At 38.0% G+C, this 19,073-nt stretch overlaps 1 protein-coding gene across 16 annotated transcripts in view; it reads right to left on the reverse strand.

Moving 5' to 3' along the window:
• ptprsb (protein tyrosine phosphatase receptor type Sb) overlaps positions 1 to 19,073 on the reverse strand; it is a 281,301-nt gene that overhangs the window by 232,960 nt on the left and 29,268 nt on the right. The window lies entirely within an intron of this gene.

Here is a 19,073-nt window from a genome sequence, read left to right on the forward strand (position 1 = left end):
AATTTAAATGACATATTTTAGAAAATAAATAAATAAATGCTATGGAATTGATTGGATTACTGCCAACAATGTAAGCAAAGAAACCCCTGACAAATAGACTTTATTATTTTGCATAAAATTTAAGTTTTACAGCAGGACAAGTAGCCAGAAAGTGGTGGGAGTCATTTGGTTCATATTTGGTGTATAAATATTTTAGACAAAAGCTAAAAAAAAAGTTTAGCTATGGAACACACAATAAACACGCAGTTCCAGAATGACCCATGTGGTACAAAAATGGTACAAAGCATTAGCATGTAGTGCTACATAATGTACAGCAGTAAAACACATGCTAAAACAGACTTAAATTAAACTAAAACTGAGCTAATTAATAAAGGTAGCTGTAAGATACTATATAAAGTATTAAATATGCTAAAGTTATACATGCTAACGGTTAGAAAAGCAGTCTTTCTCATGCAGTCAGATGTGAGTGGCTTTCTTTACTGTTAGCGTGCGGCTAACAGCTGCTGAAGGTCATGGCATCTGCAGAGCGGCAGCCAGAGACAGGCAAGTGACACACTTAGGCAGCGCACATGGACGCAAAGCTGCTTAGCGAGGGCGGCGGAGGCATATTGCGCGGGTGTTCAGTGTTAAATGGAGCTTGCGCCGGTGCAGATGTGTATGAAAATGACACTAATGCTTAACAGCTGAAAACAATGGAGTCGGTTCAACAAACACACAAACACAAACACAAACACACACACTTTCACCCTGAGCAGAAACAACACTAGAATACACACACACACAAACATGCTACACTGCCAAAACTAGACAAAATATATAAAAATTGAGACGCATATATTAAAGAAAAAAATCTGCCAATGGTGTGAGCAACCTTTTTTGGCTTAAATTTGAAATCAAGAATCAGAATAGACCTGACCATGACTTTCTGTGCTAATTTTGAGTACAAATTATTTAAAATAAGGTAAAAAAAAAAAAAAAAAAAAAAACAATATCTGGTAGTGGGGTGAGCAAATTTTCTTAGTAAGACATTCAAATAAGCAATCAGTATTTATTAAAATAAGAGAAGTAGCCTAAGACTTAATCAAGCACAAATCACAGATTTTTTGGCTTCAATTTGTATAAAAGGAGCAGAATAACTTGATTGGTGACTCTTAGTGCTTATTTTAAGTTAAAATAGCTTCAAATAAGGTGATAACTCCTAATTATTCCTAAAATAAGCAAAAAACTCTTACACGTATGCAGTGCTTAATAAGATAATAACAAACATTATAATCAGCTAAAATTTAAAGATTTTTTTCAGTTTATGTTAAACTATTTTTAAACTATTTTTGCTTAAATTTTGAACATTTTATATTTAAATGACTTAAAATGGGGCTAAAATTTCTAATTATTCTAATTATTAAGCAAAATAATCTTACACTTAATTTGCATTGTCAGATATAAAAATCATCATACAAAAATAGTATTCATTGCCTAAAAATTTTATCATTTTACTTACTAACTAATCTTCCTTTATTTCCTTCCTTTATCTTCTTAGTAAGATTTCTTAAAATAAGTGAAGTAAGACTAAAATGAGTGAAGTAAGACCTAAATCAAAGCAAAAATCACATATTATTTGGCCTAAATTTGGACAAAAGGAGCAAAATAACTTGATCAGTGACTCTTAGAGATTATTTTAAATTTAAATTCCTTCAAATATGGTAAACAATTAGGAAGAAAATCCTAATTATTCATAAAATAAGCAAACTATTCCTACACTTACACAGTGCTTATTAAGACAAAAATATAATCAGAGAATTTTTTTTTTTGAAATTTTATTTGAAGATTTATTGATTTGAAATAAAATAATTTCACTTACCAAGTTTTTTTTTGATGCAGTTTATATTACCAATACTGTGAGCATTTTTTTTAAGATTTCTTAAAATAAATAAAGCAAAATCTCGACATGAGTGAAGTAAAAATCACAGATATTTTGTCTTAAATTTGGAAACAAGAAACAGAATAACTTGAGCGTGACTTTCTGTGTTTATTCTACGTTCAATTTACTTAAAAATATTATTCCAATAATAAGCAACATAATCTTACATTGCTAAGTAAGATATATATATATATATATATATATATATATATATATATATATATATATAATACAAATAAATATTGAATTGAGATTCTATCATTTCACTTACTAAGATTTCGGTTTTCTGCTGTGTATATTAAGGAAAATATCTTCTTAGTAAGATTTCTTAAAATAAGCAAAAGTGAAGTAAGACTTAAATCAAGCAAGAATCACAGATATTTGAGCTTAAATTTGGACAAAATAAGCAGAATAACTTGACTGGTGACTCTTGGTGCTTATTTTAAGATTAAAAGTCTTCAAAAAAGGTGATAATTCCTAATTTGGACATAAAACACAGTGGATCAACACCAGCAGATGATCAGCATGTCTCTCCAAACCATCACTGATTGTAGAAACTTCACACTAGACCTCAAGCAGTTTGGACTGTGTGTCTCTCCACTCTTCCTCCAGACTCTGATCCCTTGATTTTCAAATGAAATGTAAAATTTACGGATGATCAGTGATGGTTTGGAGAGACATGCTGAACCTCTGCTGACTTTTATGAAGATGCAGATTTCATTTTCCAGCAGGACTGCTAAGAGTACCAATTGGTCTTATATTATATTCAAAGTTTTTGAGATACTGACTTTTGAGTTTGCGTTAACTCTACACTATACACACCCCTGTTCCAAACCTGCCATTACATTAAGAATAGTGCTAACAGGTTCATGTTTATCTGCTCCAGAGGGTCCTATTCTACATCGTACTGGATATCAATACAGAAAAACGTAATATTTATAGCTGTTTGGTGACACATGCAGTAAAACGTAAAAAAATGAGATATTTTAGTACAGTTATCCACACAGTTCAATAAATACATCATCAGATATCAGCCAGAAATATGAGTCAAATCTAATCGTCTCTCCAGTGCTGATCGTCTGCTGATACCGAAATGGTTGTGATATCGTCTCACATCTCTGCTGCTACTACTACACTCCAGTTAATGAAAAAAAAATTGATACTTGTGAACACAACACAACACGGACCTGGCGCACAGCTTCGCCCTACAGCAGCTTCGGGCAAAGCTTTATCAACACACAATTTATCTAAAGCAGTTTTGTCACCTCTCTCGATTCCCTCACCCTCTCCCTCTTTCTCTCTCTCTTTCTTTTTCTCACTGACAAAAACAGATACACATTCACTCTCATTCAGGAATGTTCAACCCGTCCCATAATAAAGTTTGTCTGTAGTAAAGAGATGCCCCAAAATGAGCATTTTAGGCCGAAATGTCATAAATGTACCTCAGCAGTGCTATTCTAACCGTAAATTTACCTCAGAGGGGCAATTTTAACCACAAATTGGCTTCAGTAATGGCATTTGAATCACACCGTAATTTGTCCAGTGGTAAATCAGTACTGTGAGCGATAATTAAACACTGCAGACTAAAAGTGTTGAATAAACACTGTTAAATATACTGCGTATTTTAACCATACATTTACTTAAGCAGCAGCGTGGAGTAATAAAGTACTAATACTTTGTTATCTTACTTTAGTAGAAATTTTGGATATCTATACCTTACTGGAGTAATTATTTTTCAGACAACGGACCAAACCAAGGACAGAATCTCGCAGATACCAAATAGAATGGGTCCCTGGGTTTCAGGTAGTGTTCATGTGAGAAAATTCACCTGGGGGAAAATTCTCCTGGATTAAATCAACATTCATTAACAAACAGAGCTATTCTAGGCTTCGTAACAATGCGGCGCTTTTGCGCGTCTCCGCCAAGAATACTGACCTGCTCATTCACGCTGAGAAGGTGTGCCAGGAGCCCTTTAAGGGAACAGCAATGTTATTTTATTCTTTATTCTGTTTATTGTTGATGTAAACACTGGATCAGGGTTTAAATCGGTCAGTGGTGTACCTGTATTTTCCGCCACCAAAATAGAAATACGGCAGAAATTTTGCTGAACACACCTCACTTTCAGACCGTCACTCCCATCCGTGTAGATTTATTCCTACATTTTAACGCTTTTGTAATGGCGTGGATGCAAGGCGTGAAAATAGACTGTTGACGGGGTGTAAGATAGCAAAGAGCATCACGACGCATTTTGCACAGGGTGTACGATAGTGCCCTAAACCCTTACAAATTATATGAGTGTGGGAGCTCAGAGTGGTCCAGCGGGCTAAGCACTGCCACTATGATCAGGAGATTGCCGGTTAAAATCCTGTTCATGTAGCTTACCATCAGCTACCTGAGCCCTGAGAAAGCACAATTGGTCTTACTCTCTCTTGGTGGGTAGATGGCGCTCTTTCCCCTCATCACTCTTAGGGTGACACTTCAAAGGGTGATGTTGCTTAGCATGAGGCATCTGTGAGCTAATGTATCAGAATAAGGGGAGTCCTAATGAGTGAGTTGGGTAATTGGCCGTGTAAATTGGGGAGAAAATGGGAAAGACATTGAAATAAAATTATAAAAGCCGCCACTTTGAGCCAAATAAGATACTAGTCCCTGTCCCATGATTTTTGGCATGTGATTGTAATGTATTAAACTCCACTCATGCACTCCTGATTTTTCCTTTTTTACTGCTCATAAACTCACATAACCAGATTACTGTCCTCTGATCAGATTTCAGAACACAACAGCTCACAAACTGATCCACGTTTATTTGATTTAGGACTTTGGATTGGGAACAAATATTAACCTACAAGCAGATTTCAGGTGAGAAGTGTAGAGGTCCTCCTGTTCTGCACACAGTCGCTCTTTATTTCTCTATTCTCAGAGTACAGAGGTTTTTGGCTCCCGTCCCAGAAATTGTGAAAAAAAAAAAAAAAACGCTCTACCTCACTTTCCTCCCTTCAATATTCATAAAACCATAACATTTAAAGGTTGACCAGGTGAACCCCTGGTGACCTGCCCCAGTAATCATGGTCCCTCCTTTCCTTCCCCTCTTGATCTCTGAGGAACTTCTAAAGTCAAACATAAAATACAGTTTTTTTGGAGGAAAATCGTAGCTTTAAGGTTTAAAGCACAGGAAGTCTACATCCAGAATTAGTTGTTTTGTTCCAGGCTAAAGCTAAATGTCTTCCCAATTAGGGGTGTGCCATTTTGTAAAAATCATTCACAATAATATTGCTATAATTTTTGACACTATACCCACATCAATTTTAGGATAAAAGAGATATTCATTTTAAAGCAGTCTGTTTTGTGTTTGAATAAGAGAGCACTTAAAAATGGAGAGTTTCTTTGATTTTACCAAATTGAAAATCTCTGGAATATATTTAAGAGAAGATGTGTTGTGCCACAATTAAAAGAGGTGGGTCTTTTCTGGTGACGTCACCATGCTTTACAACGCAGCCTGTTGTATATATTTTGTACTATTTTACCATATCCAGTCCCAGGAATTAGCAAACCCAAGCTAACAACCATGCTAAATCAAAAACCATCAAACTAGTGAGCAGGTTAATCTGTCTCTCTATTCAATTGTCTGTCCTTCCACCTGTTCGTCTGGTTCTTTAGTCAGATTGCTATTCTACGAGTGTATTCTCTGGATGAGTGTATTCCACTCGCACCAGTAAAGCAAACAGCAGTCGTACCTGCTTTAAGGTGCTGCCTCACAGAAGCTGGATTATGTATAAGTGAGAGAACACGGTGGGTCTACAGCACCACCTGCATAACAATGTCCCTTGACTCTGCTCATACAGAGCACCATACTAAGAGTCTTGGACAGAGCATCGTCAATCAGTCATGCTTAGAAGAACATTAATCCACATCCAAACAGTTCTGAGATATTTCATGCATTTACACTCAAAAAATCAAGAGTGGGTACTTATTTACACTCATTCAGGATGAATGGAGAAAGACCAAAACACTGGAAATCAGTTTAGATTATAATTTATATACATATATTGGAGGAGAGCTGGTGTGCTAACTACATATATATATATATATATATATATATATATATATATATATATATATATATATATATATATATATATAATTTTATTTATTTTTTTTCCCCATTTTCTCCCCAATTTACAAAGCCAATCACCCAAGTCCTCCATTAGGACTCCCCCTATCACTAGTAATGCCCCAACACCATCACAGCGCTAATGCTCGGAGGCAAGTGCAGCGACTCGGTTCTGATACATCAGCTCACAGACGCCTTGTGCTGATCAACATCACCCTAGGAGTGATGTAGAGAGAGCGCCATCTACTGTACCCACCCAGTAGCAGATGGCCAGCTACATGAACAGGATTCCAACCGAACTGAAATTATTCATCTGAAAAAACAAATTATTTATTTCTGAACAATAAATAAAATTTGACTTTATTTTAATGCACTGTGACAAGTAAGTACTTGATGGTATTCCAGGTTTCATAATTCCCTCATAAAATACAGGCAACACACACACACATCATATCAAGCAGCAAGTCTATCTTCCCTGATGTCACTGACCTGTCAGCATCTATCTGTAAGTAATCCAGCTCAGAATAACACCTCATTATTATTCCTCGTAACTCAGCTACAAACAGCAAGACAGGGTGCCCTCAGTGTGACCTGACTAATTCAACAATTCAATTAGGAAATTGGTTAAAATTTACTTGTTTCCAATGAAATTTCTTTATTACAAAATCAATAGTGTTTCAATACTCTACATTTTTAGATAATAACACCTTTAATACCTTTAGATTAAAATAGTTTAATAGCTTAGTGCCAAATCTGCAATGTGAGGCTGTTTGCATACAGCAACCCTTATCCAAGAAATACTCAACCTACACACATTAACCTATATACATATAGCACTAGCCCTGTTAGCATCACCCAGAAAAAAACATATATATACAATATACAACTGTTGTAACTGTTGTAACTCACCTAAAAATCACAAAAGGATTGCATTAGGGATGTACCAAACTGAAATTATTGATCCAAAAGTCACAAAAAACTCTTTTGTTGCCAAATAAGTGAAAATCCAAATAATTTATATCTGAATAATGGCTATAATTGACTTTATGCACTGTGACAGGTAACTACTTGTTGGTATTCCAGGTTTGATAATTCACTAATAACATACAGATAACACACACACACACACACACACACACACACACACACACACACACAGATCATATCAAACATCAAGTCTATTTAGCCTGATGTCATTGAGCTTTCACCAACTATCTCTGTCTGTGAGTAATCCAGCTCAGAATAACACAGTTAGCACTGCAGCTAACTGCTCATAACTCCTCATAAGCTACAAACAGCAAGACCAAACCTATCTTAGCAGCAGCAGTGCCTTCGACCTGAGTTATTTAGCACAGGAAAACGGCTAAAATCAACAAAATCAACAGTTACATTTTTTTTAGATAATAACACCTTTAATACCTTTAGATTAAAATAGCTTAATAGTTTAGAGCCGAATTAGCAATGTGGGGTTGTTTACATACAGCAACCCTTATCCAAGAAACACTCAACCTACACACATTATCCTCACATATGACGCTAGCCCTGTTAGCATCACCCAGAAAAAAAAAAACATTAATATGTATGTTTGAAATCACTGAGCCAGTGTCAATATTCAATATTCAACATAATTCCATTTCCATAAACTTTCATTAAATACAGGAAGCCGAAACGAGAGGATTAGTACTAAAATGCTAAGGATTAGCAGGATTAGCATTACAATGAAATTAAGAGTTTATTTGCACTGAGTCACAAAATCATTCAGGCGTTTAAAGTCTACCTGAACTCAAAACTCAGCCTTTATACCTTCTTAGTCTTCCCTTCACTCTAATAATAATTAATTATGCATAGTCAATCAATAGATCCTGTCATATACAATATAAAATAAACCTCCCTCTACAATCTGCCCCTATCTGCATGTTGAGGCTCGATTAAATATAGCCTCCTCTTGACACCTCCGGTACTATCAGTATTCCGTTTCTCGCCTCCGGTGTGGGTGTCGGTGTATTGTGTTGAGTAGTCCTCTACGGCTAATTACAGAAACTGAGACTCCGACTCCATGTTTGTTTAGGATCTTACATCTTTTTACCATCGGATCTAATCTTTCTACATAAAATTATGACCAGTTCACACATATTCCCTTATAAAAGAGCTTAGTTTTGCTCAGAAATAGGGGTATATCATGTCGAATAATATCCTAATTTCCATAATTTCAAAATATATCTATATTGTGATAATAGTGATAGGGGAATGTTTTGTAGAATTGTTTACATTTGCAGTTATATACATATATGTGTCACGCCCTCGCTATGTTTCCCTGTGTTTTCCCCGTTTCCTAGTGTGTTTCTCCAGTACTTTTCCGTCACGTGTGTGTAATCTGTAGCTCCGCCCCTTCCCCAGGTGTTCAGTGTTTCATGTTACTTTTTATAGCTCACTTTAGTCCATGTTTAGCGGTCGGTCTTTGCACCTTCCCGTGTTGTCTGTCTCGCCACGTTTACGTTATAGCTGATTTCTCGTTCCTTGGTTATTTGTATTTTCACGCTTTTGTTTATTTCTAGTCACGTTCATTTCCTGTTTGTTTCATTCTTTGTTTTGTACATATTTACGTATTTATCCTTTGTATATATATTCCCTAGCCCTATTTTGTTATTATCTGTTTAGTTTAGTCACTTTTCTGTTTTACGTTACTCCTTGTTTGTTTGTTTATGTATATAGATATATTCGTTATTCCCCTGTTTGTTTATCTGGTTATCTGTTATTTATTAAAGTCTTGGTCTTACCCGCATATAAATCTGCCTCCTGTCTGTTCCCCCCGTTACAATATGCACAAAATATTCTGCACATTAGTATTTTGATTTTTTTTTTTCCTGCATTACATTGCTTTTTTGTGTTACACCAACAGCAACAGCAGGGAGACAATACAAGTAGGTGGGAGAATCCCATGAGTCACAGGAGAGGTGGGATGTCTTTTGCAATTCATGCACCTGCTTCATTTTCTATATACTTTCTATAAATTGTATAAACTTAATTTAAATTCTTAAATATCACTGTGTTCATCTGCTATATGATATATTTAACTGAAATTGCTGATCCCAACAACCAATGATTTATAAAGGAAAATCATGAAAATGACCAGGGGTGCCGAAACCTTTTCATACCATTGTTATAATTATGATTAATAATAACCTGGCTATGTCCGTAAAACAAACCTGACTACAGCCTGACTACAACCGGCTGCTCTCACCCGCTGGAGGCACAGTTTAATGTGAACAAGCCCATTTTCATTCCCACTTGTTTCTCCTTATCACAGCCTCCAACCTGTCAGGTATCTGACCTTCACTGCCTGCTTCTTCTCCATCAGCCGTGGACCCCCTCCAAGAAACACTGTCTGAATGCCAAGGAGTTTGAAAGTTCAGAAGTTTATCAGGGTTCACTCCGTACTTTTTTATGTTTGTCTTGCTTGGGGAAAGGTTCAAAGGCAGGCCTGAAGCAGCTCGTTCCTCTCTGTCTCTAAGCCTCGTCAAACGCTAATGATGTGGGTGGCTGACGCTAGCTCTGCTTTCATCCTATGACTTCCAGCTATTCATATATATTCAATAAATGCACTTCATCCATTTCATTAATTACTTTTTTTTCCTCGTATATGCAGGGAAGACGCTATGCTATGGATACCAAAAGAGTTCTGCAGCTAAAAATAATATTAGCATTGAAAATAAAACTAATGCTAACTGTACAGCGCTAACCGTAGACTCTAGCAGACTCTCTAGCGCTCCGTTTCACTATCCCTGCCGTCCAGCTGGCATGCCAGCCAAACCCGATAAAGGCAGATGGAAAGGCATCATGGGGCCGGCACTCATACGCAGAACATGCCGGAAATATGATGGAAAATACACAGGAAGGAGTGCGTGGTGAACTGGCAGGTGATGGAGATAAAAAGGTTATTCATCTAATCCTGAGATGTCGAACGGAGCCAAGAAGCAACGCGACTGGCTCGTTTTTTTTTTTACGGGGATTTTTCATCGGTATTCCAAACTAATAAAAAAAAAAAAAAAACATAATGATCATAAAGTCCCAATAGCTCATTAAGAATTGTCATTAGCATAGCTTACACAAAACCTTAATGAATTTGATCCAGGGCTGGATGTGGGTCAATCCCATTTTACTCATTTCGCGTCTGAATTGGAAACAGACTGTGGGGACATTTCCATGATTATTAGGCTACGCAGGCATCCGTCCAAAGCAACTGCAGATTCACTGCAAGTTAACTCCACTTTACTCCGACCCCACTGCATTTCAAACGCGCTCTGAAGCAGGCAGACATAATCAAGCATCATTTTTTTTTCTGATTTTACTTTATTATTTATCCAAGACACACAATTAGACTTTTTAAATAATAATGAAAAAAACATATTATAAAACCAAGGCTACCATGGGGCAGCAGGATGTAAATTAATAATCAAGTGATCCTGAACGATGGGACGAGGATGAGGACGGCATGGGATTGCCCACACCTGTATAAGTTGTGAGGTATTATTTTGTGGGGGACCTATTTCAGCAATCTAAAGTGCATCAGTAAATTAGGTATCAAGAGGGCACAAAAAATACGTCTTGTGAGTCTTGAAATGCTCAAAAGGCGTGTAATTATTCTCCTAGTTAATCACGGGTGTGTTTTCAGTGACAGTGACAGAATGACAGTGTGCCAGTTGTCATTCCCATTAAGAGCCAGGTGTGCTCTGACTTTGGCGTGTTCGTATCTTAACAGCGCTTTGCTTTTGTGCATCTCAGCAGAGGATACTGACCTGTGCATTCACGCTGTGAAGATACACCAGCAGCTCATTTAAGTAAAGAGCAATGATATTTTATTCTTTATTCTGTTTATTCTGAGTGTTACCTGTTGTCAGGGTTTTAATCAGTCAGTGGTGCACCTGTATTTTCCACCACCAAGATAAAAATACAGCAGAAATTTACCTGATCATGCCTCACTTTTGTATCACCACAGTCTATACATTAAAAAATAAATAAAACTCACCAAAACAGCCTAGATTTCAAAGGGTAAATATCAGACTGATGTTTTAATATTTATTGTATGGCTTTAAAAGTATGTGCAGTGTCACTTAGTCTGTAAACAAACTGAACTTTGTATTTAATAGTTTTTCAGTTTAAAAATAGACCAAAATTTGATAGTATTGTCTATCAGTATAGCCTCGTAAACACAGGACTTGTACGCAGTTTCTCCAAATCACTTTCCATTGGTAATACTGTATACCACTGTAAAGTTTTTACACAGTATGATGGTACAAAAAAAATCACATAAAAAACCCTAGTTACAGTGACAGGCCTAGTATACAAGTTTTAAAAGTAACACACAACAAAAATGTAACATTTCTTAAAATACTAGCACAATATGTCCCATCGTCACCAGTGGATACGTCTCGCATCTCACTTCAGATAACAAAAGCACGGCCGTGGTGCGACGAGCGAAAAACAATCTGATCTCCATCCAGGAAGACAATAAGTGAGCACTTGGTGAATCCGTATCGGAGAGATAATGTGGAGGACTATTGAGCCGCACTCAAAACTGTAAATGTCAGGAGGGGATGGCGGCTCTGATATTTATCTGTTGTCAGCAGACAAATCAATCACAGCTTTAAGAGGCTGCTCAGAGTGCAGTATTAGCTCTGTGTCTGTTTTCGGGTCAAAGCAGCGCCAACCATACACTGTAGAGGTTCTGCAGAACATCCAGCAATGTATATATTATAGCTATTATATATTATGTCTACTATAGTCTACACAAGCTGGCAAATACTATGGAATTGGGGTGAGATAATATATATTGATATTCACTACCCAGCCAAAAAAAAAAAGTATCCACCTGAATTTACTGGAAGTAAATGATTTGCTGTTGATGCTGCAGTTGGTCTGCAGGTTTTGGTTCAGCAACAGTATGTGCTGAAAGAATGAGGTTAGCTGACTTCCTGAATATACTAAATATAGACCAGGTTAATCCATCAATTGATTTTTTCTTCCCTGATAATCACGGCCATATTCAACAATGTCAGGATTCATGGGGCTGGAATTGTGAAAGAGTGATTCAGGGAGCATGAGATCATCACTTTCACATGTGGATTGAGAGAGTTCACCACAGAGTCCAGAGCTTAACCTCACTGAGAATCTTTGGGATGTGCTGTATTTGGGATGTGTGTATGTGCTTACGCTATATTGGTACCATATATTTGGTACTGTAAGGAGCACTGTATTATAAGGTGCGCTATCAATATAAATCTATTTTCTGGTCTATTTCATACATAAGGCGCATTATGCGACACTAGTAAGGCACAGGGGTGTTGCCATGTTTTCCTACTAGCTAAAGCTAAGCTACGTATAAATGAAACTGTGATTCTAAAAATGTACACATTCAAACGAGTTCTGGATATTAATCTTTACAGATTTTTCTCCTGAAAACTGTTTATTTGGGTTAGACAAGCACTTCCCTTTATTTACAGCATAGTTCAGCAATAGGCGGCCCATGGGCCAGATGTGTTCTCGGGCTCCCTTTCTCATTTTAAGTTTTTTTCCAATTGTAACTCAGTTCACTAGCCAGCGCAGCGGTAGTATAATGGACCGCAAACCTAAAGACTCGGGTTCAATCCCCATGTCATGAGCAGAGTGTTAATTTACTTTTCTTTTTTCCTGCGGACCCCTTATTTACAGTAAGGTTAAATTTCCAAATTTTCACTAAGGCTGGGTGCAGCAGCATTAGCATTAGCTAATGCCAGCCGATACCACAACTGTTCCGGTAAGCCAGGGCGATATTAGTTAGCTGTTTGTCCCATGTAGCTTGTTAAACATGCTACATAAACACGCAGACTACAGTCCAATATACTCACCTCTGAGCGACGAAAAAGTTAGCGCTTAAAAGTTGCGGTTAGCGTCTAACACTAATGCTGCTCCAGCAGTGCTAGCCGTGGTTAGCAACAGGCTACAGGCTGATTTACTCACCTCTGAATAGCTTAAGAGCTAGCATTTAGTGCTGTGGTTAGCAGCTAATGCTAATACTGCTGAAGAACTAAACTGAAACTGCTGTATAACTCTGTACTTTAGCGGAGTGGCTTTAATGCTCCTTAATACCCGACTGGTAGGATTCATACATAAGGAGCACCGGATTTAGGGCGAACTGACAATTTTTGGGAAAATTAAAGATTTTAAGTGTGCCTCATAGTGCGAAAAATTCAATACTTAAAAGTATACTATGGATACAATAAAATATTTTATCTCAATGAAATATAGAATATTGTCATTCTGCCTGTCTCTAGTTGAACATTTCAATTAATAAATATAAATTATTTCATTTTAAACGCACGTGTTGCGTTATATCTCAGTAATAATCTCACAGCAGCTCAGTCCTGATCCAGTCTGACCAGTCTCATTAAACACTCTGGGTTTCTCCGTCTCCCAGTGAACACTGCTGCTTCTGCTGACACGGCTTCCTGCAGAAAGCTGGGCCTCCTGGTAGTAACTAAGCCGGCTGCTGGTAATGCTATTTTAGGCTCCGGGTCTCCAGAGGGAACCAGTAGAAACTGGTAATGAGGAGCAGCTTAGTTACTGAATCAGCCCGGTTCCCTCATCTACTGCTCTGTAAAGCTCCTTCCTCAGTGCTTCTGCCCTGTCACTGAGGGTCACTGCTGCTGCTGCTAGCTCACGCTAACGCCTAGCTTTAGCACGGCCGCCACAGGCCTGCGTCTCCTCGATACGTTTCACAGCCCTCGCCCAGTTCCCCCTTAAATCCGAATAGGTAATTACTGGAGATACAGCAGACTTGCATCAGATGGCGGAAAGAGGATTTGGGGCACGGGAGCAGAGGAGAGCAGAACTGAGGAAGATATTTTCCCGGAGATGTGGATTACCGCCAGAAACGGGAAGGGAATCCGATGTTATAAGCATGTTTATTTTTAATATTTACATCCTCCCCGGTGCTCCTGTGGTGAACATGGCTTGTAATGATGTGAGCAAGTGAGCAATGTGGCTTAAAAGTTGCAGAAAATTCCATGTAATACAAAATATATATCACAACATTTCAGTTTTGAAACAGGGAAAAGAATGCTGCAACAACATCGTAATCTAAAACACGCTCATGATGTAGAACAAAATAAATCAGACTTGAAAAACACTTTGGTTTACTAATTTAAAATATACAGGGGTTGGACAATGAAACTGAAACACCTGGTTTTAGACCACAATAATTTATTGTCCTGGCGGACAGTTCTGGTGGAAACAGGAGAGTTGAGGTGCACATTGAATTCTGTGGTTTTATGTTTTTGGATACAATCCGGGTTAGCACTCGAACATCCCTTTCAGATAGCTTCCTCTTGCGTCCACAGTTAATCCTGTTGGACGTGGTTGGTCCTTCTTGGTGGTATGCTCACATTACCCTGGATACCGTGGCTCTTGATACATCACAAAGACTTGCTGTCTTGGTCACAGATGCGCCAGCAAGACGTGCACCAACAATTTGTCCTCTTTTGAACTCTGGTATGTCACCCATAATGTTGTGTGCATTGCAATATTTTGAGCAAAACTGTGCTCTTACCCTGCTAACTGAACCTTCACACTCTGCTCTTACTGGTGCAATGTGCAATTAATGAAGATTGGTCACCAGGCTGCTCCAATTTAGCCATGAAACCTCCCACACTAAAATGACAGGTGTTTCAGTTTCATTGTCCAACCCCTATATATACAACAAAATTGCAACTGTATTTTTCACACTATAAGGCAGACTGGATTATAAGGCCCTTTAAGCAATACTAGTTAGGATGCCTACATCGAAATGAGCAAGGGTGTCGCCATGTTTTCCTTCTAATGGGGAATCTGAGGGAAAGTGCCTAAGTAAACAAAACTGTAATTCTTCCAATATTTTGTCTTTGGGAACACAGGGCACTATCAGCTAGCAGTTCATCCCACTGAAAACGGAAAACAGACGTATTTTATTTTTCTAAAGATAAGTCTTTCTGCTGTATATTTGTTGATTAGACCTGTTTAAATGATGTCCCCCAGCTTCGCTGTACACGCGGCTACCCCAAAACGGGGTTTTGATGGGCGCTCTAACTTTTGCACAGATTCATCTGTTTCTCAAGCAAATATGTTACTTTTGTATTGCTGATGTCTGTTAATATGCTTTACAAATTTGGGTAATGCTTTATTATACAGCCCGCTTTTTAGAGGGTAAAAATACTTACCGGGTCCTACAGGTACTTTACTGTAGGTATAAATAAAGAACAAGAGTGTACCAACTAGGTTCTGAAACTTACCCTGTACTTTCCCAACACTTATGGTGTAACTGTTCTCTAAGAATCAGTAAATACAAAATACTTATGAGGTCCAACTCGTACATAAATGTAGGTAAAAATAACGCAAAGGAGAACCCGCAATTTCCCTCAACTTGTGGTGCAAATTTCATATAAAATAATATATAGTAATTTTGCCCTTTGTTCATGGCAGTTATGAAGGCTTCATTCTAGTCACACTCCAGAGAATTATTATTATTCGAATAATTTCATGAGTTTGAAAAAGAAGATGAAGAATTTGATTTATGCTTTTAAAACTGTCGATGGTGGAGCAGGAAGGAAATGTGTTGTCTAAAATACAATAATATTTATATGTCTTCAATAACACAATCAGGAATGCTGAGAATTTAAAGAACATTTATTCATTAATACACAGAAACCACAAGGTTTTATATTAATAATTAATTAATCCACATCTCACCTGATTTTTAATGTTCTTACTGTGTAAGTACTCAGCACTTACTCAGTAAGTACTCAGAAAAAACAGGAAGCGGTGGGCTGTATTAAGTAGTGTACAGAGTTTTACCATTCTTACTCTATAAGTAATCAGAACTTACCCTTTAAAACGTGGGGCTGTATTACAAAGCGTTACCAAAATTTGTATTTTAAAAATGTCGTTATTATGATTACTTTTATTACTGTTTTGGCTTATTCTCAACATTGAAGCAGTACTAACCATCTTGTTGTTAACAACTTAGTTGTTTTACTTAGTGTCCTGTGTTTAGTCGTCTGGCAAAGGGTCTGAAGATAGCAGATAGAAGATAGCAACGAGTTATCGCTGGGTGTACGACAGGGCCTTAAGTGTATTAGACAAATCCTAGGTAGACCCAGAGTAGCTAATAAATGGATTACATCAACAGCAGTCTGTAAGGATGAAATCCTATATCTGATTAAATACACAGAGACTATGGAATATGTGTGTGGCTTTTGCCCTTTAAACACCTTTGGCTGCAATCAAGCTTTACTGATAACTGACAACAAGTCTTTCACATATCTGAATTGTTTTAATTCAGACACATTGGAGGGTTTTTCAGCATGATCAGCCTTTTTTAAGATCATGCCACATCATCTCAGACATCAGACTTGGACTAGGCCACTCCAAAACCTTGCTTTTTTTAAAGCTATTTAGAGGTGGACTTTTGGTGGGTTTGTGTGTTTTGGGTCATTGTCCTGCTGCAGAACCCAAGTACGCCTGAGCTTGAGGTCACAAACAGATTGTCTGATAAACAGCAGAATTCCTTCTTCCATCTATTACAGCAAGTTGTTCAGGCCCTGAAGCAGCAAACAAAAGAAATCTTTATGGGCGCAAAAAAAGAAAAAAATCACGCCACTGGTTATATATAATTTTTTTCTTTCTTTAGAGATTATTCAAGCTGTGTGCACGCAATGGAACACCTGTGTCAGCAATGGAACACCTTAAAGCAGCTGAATTCACTAATTAGCACAGTGTCTGGATGCTTTCGACGAAGCGCGTAGAACGTTTATTGTACCTTTAAACCCTCACCAGGTTATTATCCAGCTGAGTCAGGTGCGTAAGGGAGAGGGAAACAACGAAAAAAAAGTGCAGCGTGCTTCATTACGATTTTATGAAATGCATGGGAAATGATAACAGCAGGGCAGAATAATAATTAGCTGAGCTCAGAGAAAAAGAAATCGTGCTTTAAACTGTCTGCACCCTTTCCTATAACATTTAAATAATACCTCGCCCTCACCGCTCAGATTTCAGCCAGGCTACAGATGGTTGGTCATTTCCGAGAGTCTGAAAAAAGCTCCATCACTGCACAGCCGGAGGAGACGAGGCATAAAGGCGAGAAAAAAAAGGAAAACTGCATGGAGGAAGCATGGCTCTTCATGTGGCTTTGAATAAAAGGTATGTTATTTAACACAGAAGGTCAGCAGCAAAATTGCAATAATGTTAACTCAGCCACGCACCCGCGCAGTCTGCATACAGACAATACCATTCCGACTGTCATAATGAATGTCTTCAAGTGTCTCTTCACGACCTTTCATGTGAAAAGGCTGGTTTGAAAAGCCTGGCTTGTTATGACATCACTGCCATTCTGAATTATCACTCATCTGACCAGGCACCTCTCACTCCCCTCTGTCATAACGGAGCTAAAGGATGTCATAATCGAGTCATTTGGGTCAGCAGGCCAACGATGTACGTGCTAACACGTGAACCATGCTAACGCTAATGCTAAATCCATTATGTATATCTACAATATGGTCTCTTAGGCTGTTATCATGGATGGGTATTACCTAGCAATTATTTGGTGATCCAGTACATATTATTCTTTTGTTTTAAAGGTCTCCTTGCGCTAAAATACACTTTTTCTTGTTCTTTGTGAAATACCATAGGTCTCTCTGAGTTGTATATGATGCTGCACGTGAAACCGTTCCTCAGCCTCTATTCTCTGCAGTAGCTACGAAAAAAAAATCCTCAGAAATATGAGTTGATCACAGAGAAGTTAGGGTGTCGACGTCAACCAGTGACTTCTTGGCCTCGCCCACATCAGCTCAGGAACGCCCACAGGCGGAGCTGTACCCGGGCTACAGCATTAGGAGCTATAGCTAAGGTGGAGCTAACAGCTCTGTTTACTGCTCTGTTTACTCTGTTTACAGAGCTAGTTAGCATTAGCTATCTTGTGTAAGTAACTCTAGGTTTACACTAGGGAAGCACGGTTTGACAAGGCAGCTCAACTCGACAGAACATGAGTCAAAGCTGGTGTTTTTAGTGAAGTTTCTCCAGCAACGAGGCCAGAGCAGTATTAGCTATAGCCACTTCGTTATTTATAAGCATGTGTATCAGACTGTAGCCTGACAGCATCGCTTGCTGATAACACCCTCGGTTACCGGAACACTCTGGGTTTCTCAGTGTAGAGCTGTCGGTGGCGTTTACTAGCGCTAAGCTAGTAAGCTAGCTAACCTCGGATAGTGCTGCTGCTAACCGTGCTCTTAACAATATTGAAAATCCCCTTTAAAAAAAATGGGTTGGAGAGATTTTAAATTTTAGCTGTAAATAAAAATTTAGTCGATTTCAATACCCAGCATATATATATGTTTATTTATATATTTTTTATTTTAAATCCAAGTGACATATCTGTCAAAAAAACATTTGCTTTGGCAACAAGCTTTAACATGAGGGCATTTTGTGGTTAATAAATGTCATAACTTTTCCTCACAAGTCAAAAGTCATGGGACAGGAACTAGTATTGTGTCTCATGGCTTAGGATATGTGCGTGGAGTCGGAAATGAGCATTCTTGCCATCATTACCGGCTTCTACATCTTCAATTACACTGTGGATCGAGGAATGTTTACTTCAAATGATGAATGTTGCCTTGCCATGAGCACATTGGCCAGTTTTCTATCGACCTCACTTACAAGTTAACACCTCGCAACTTATACAGATGTGGGTATTCCCAAAATTATCCATTTACACACTGAAGTCCAAGACTGTTGTTGTGTGATTGTGTGATTCACTGCTGGATTTGTACATAAGTACATAAAACGGCTTTATTTATAGTAGAACCTGATCCTGTGTATCACTAAAACACTGTACTGCAGAGCATTAGACCACTAATACCTGCACTACTGATGCTATAATGCTGGTTTACCTTTCATTACTGTGTCCAAATATAACCTCAGTCTACAACCCGCTTGTTCTTGCAATCACTTATACAGCGCACTCCAATAGAGAATAATCAA

The sequence above is a fragment of the Astyanax mexicanus genome, chromosome 4 (genome assembly GCF_023375975.1).
Source record: "Astyanax mexicanus isolate ESR-SI-001 chromosome 4, AstMex3_surface, whole genome shotgun sequence".
NCBI lineage: Eukaryota > Metazoa > Chordata > Actinopteri > Characiformes > Acestrorhamphidae > Astyanax > Astyanax mexicanus.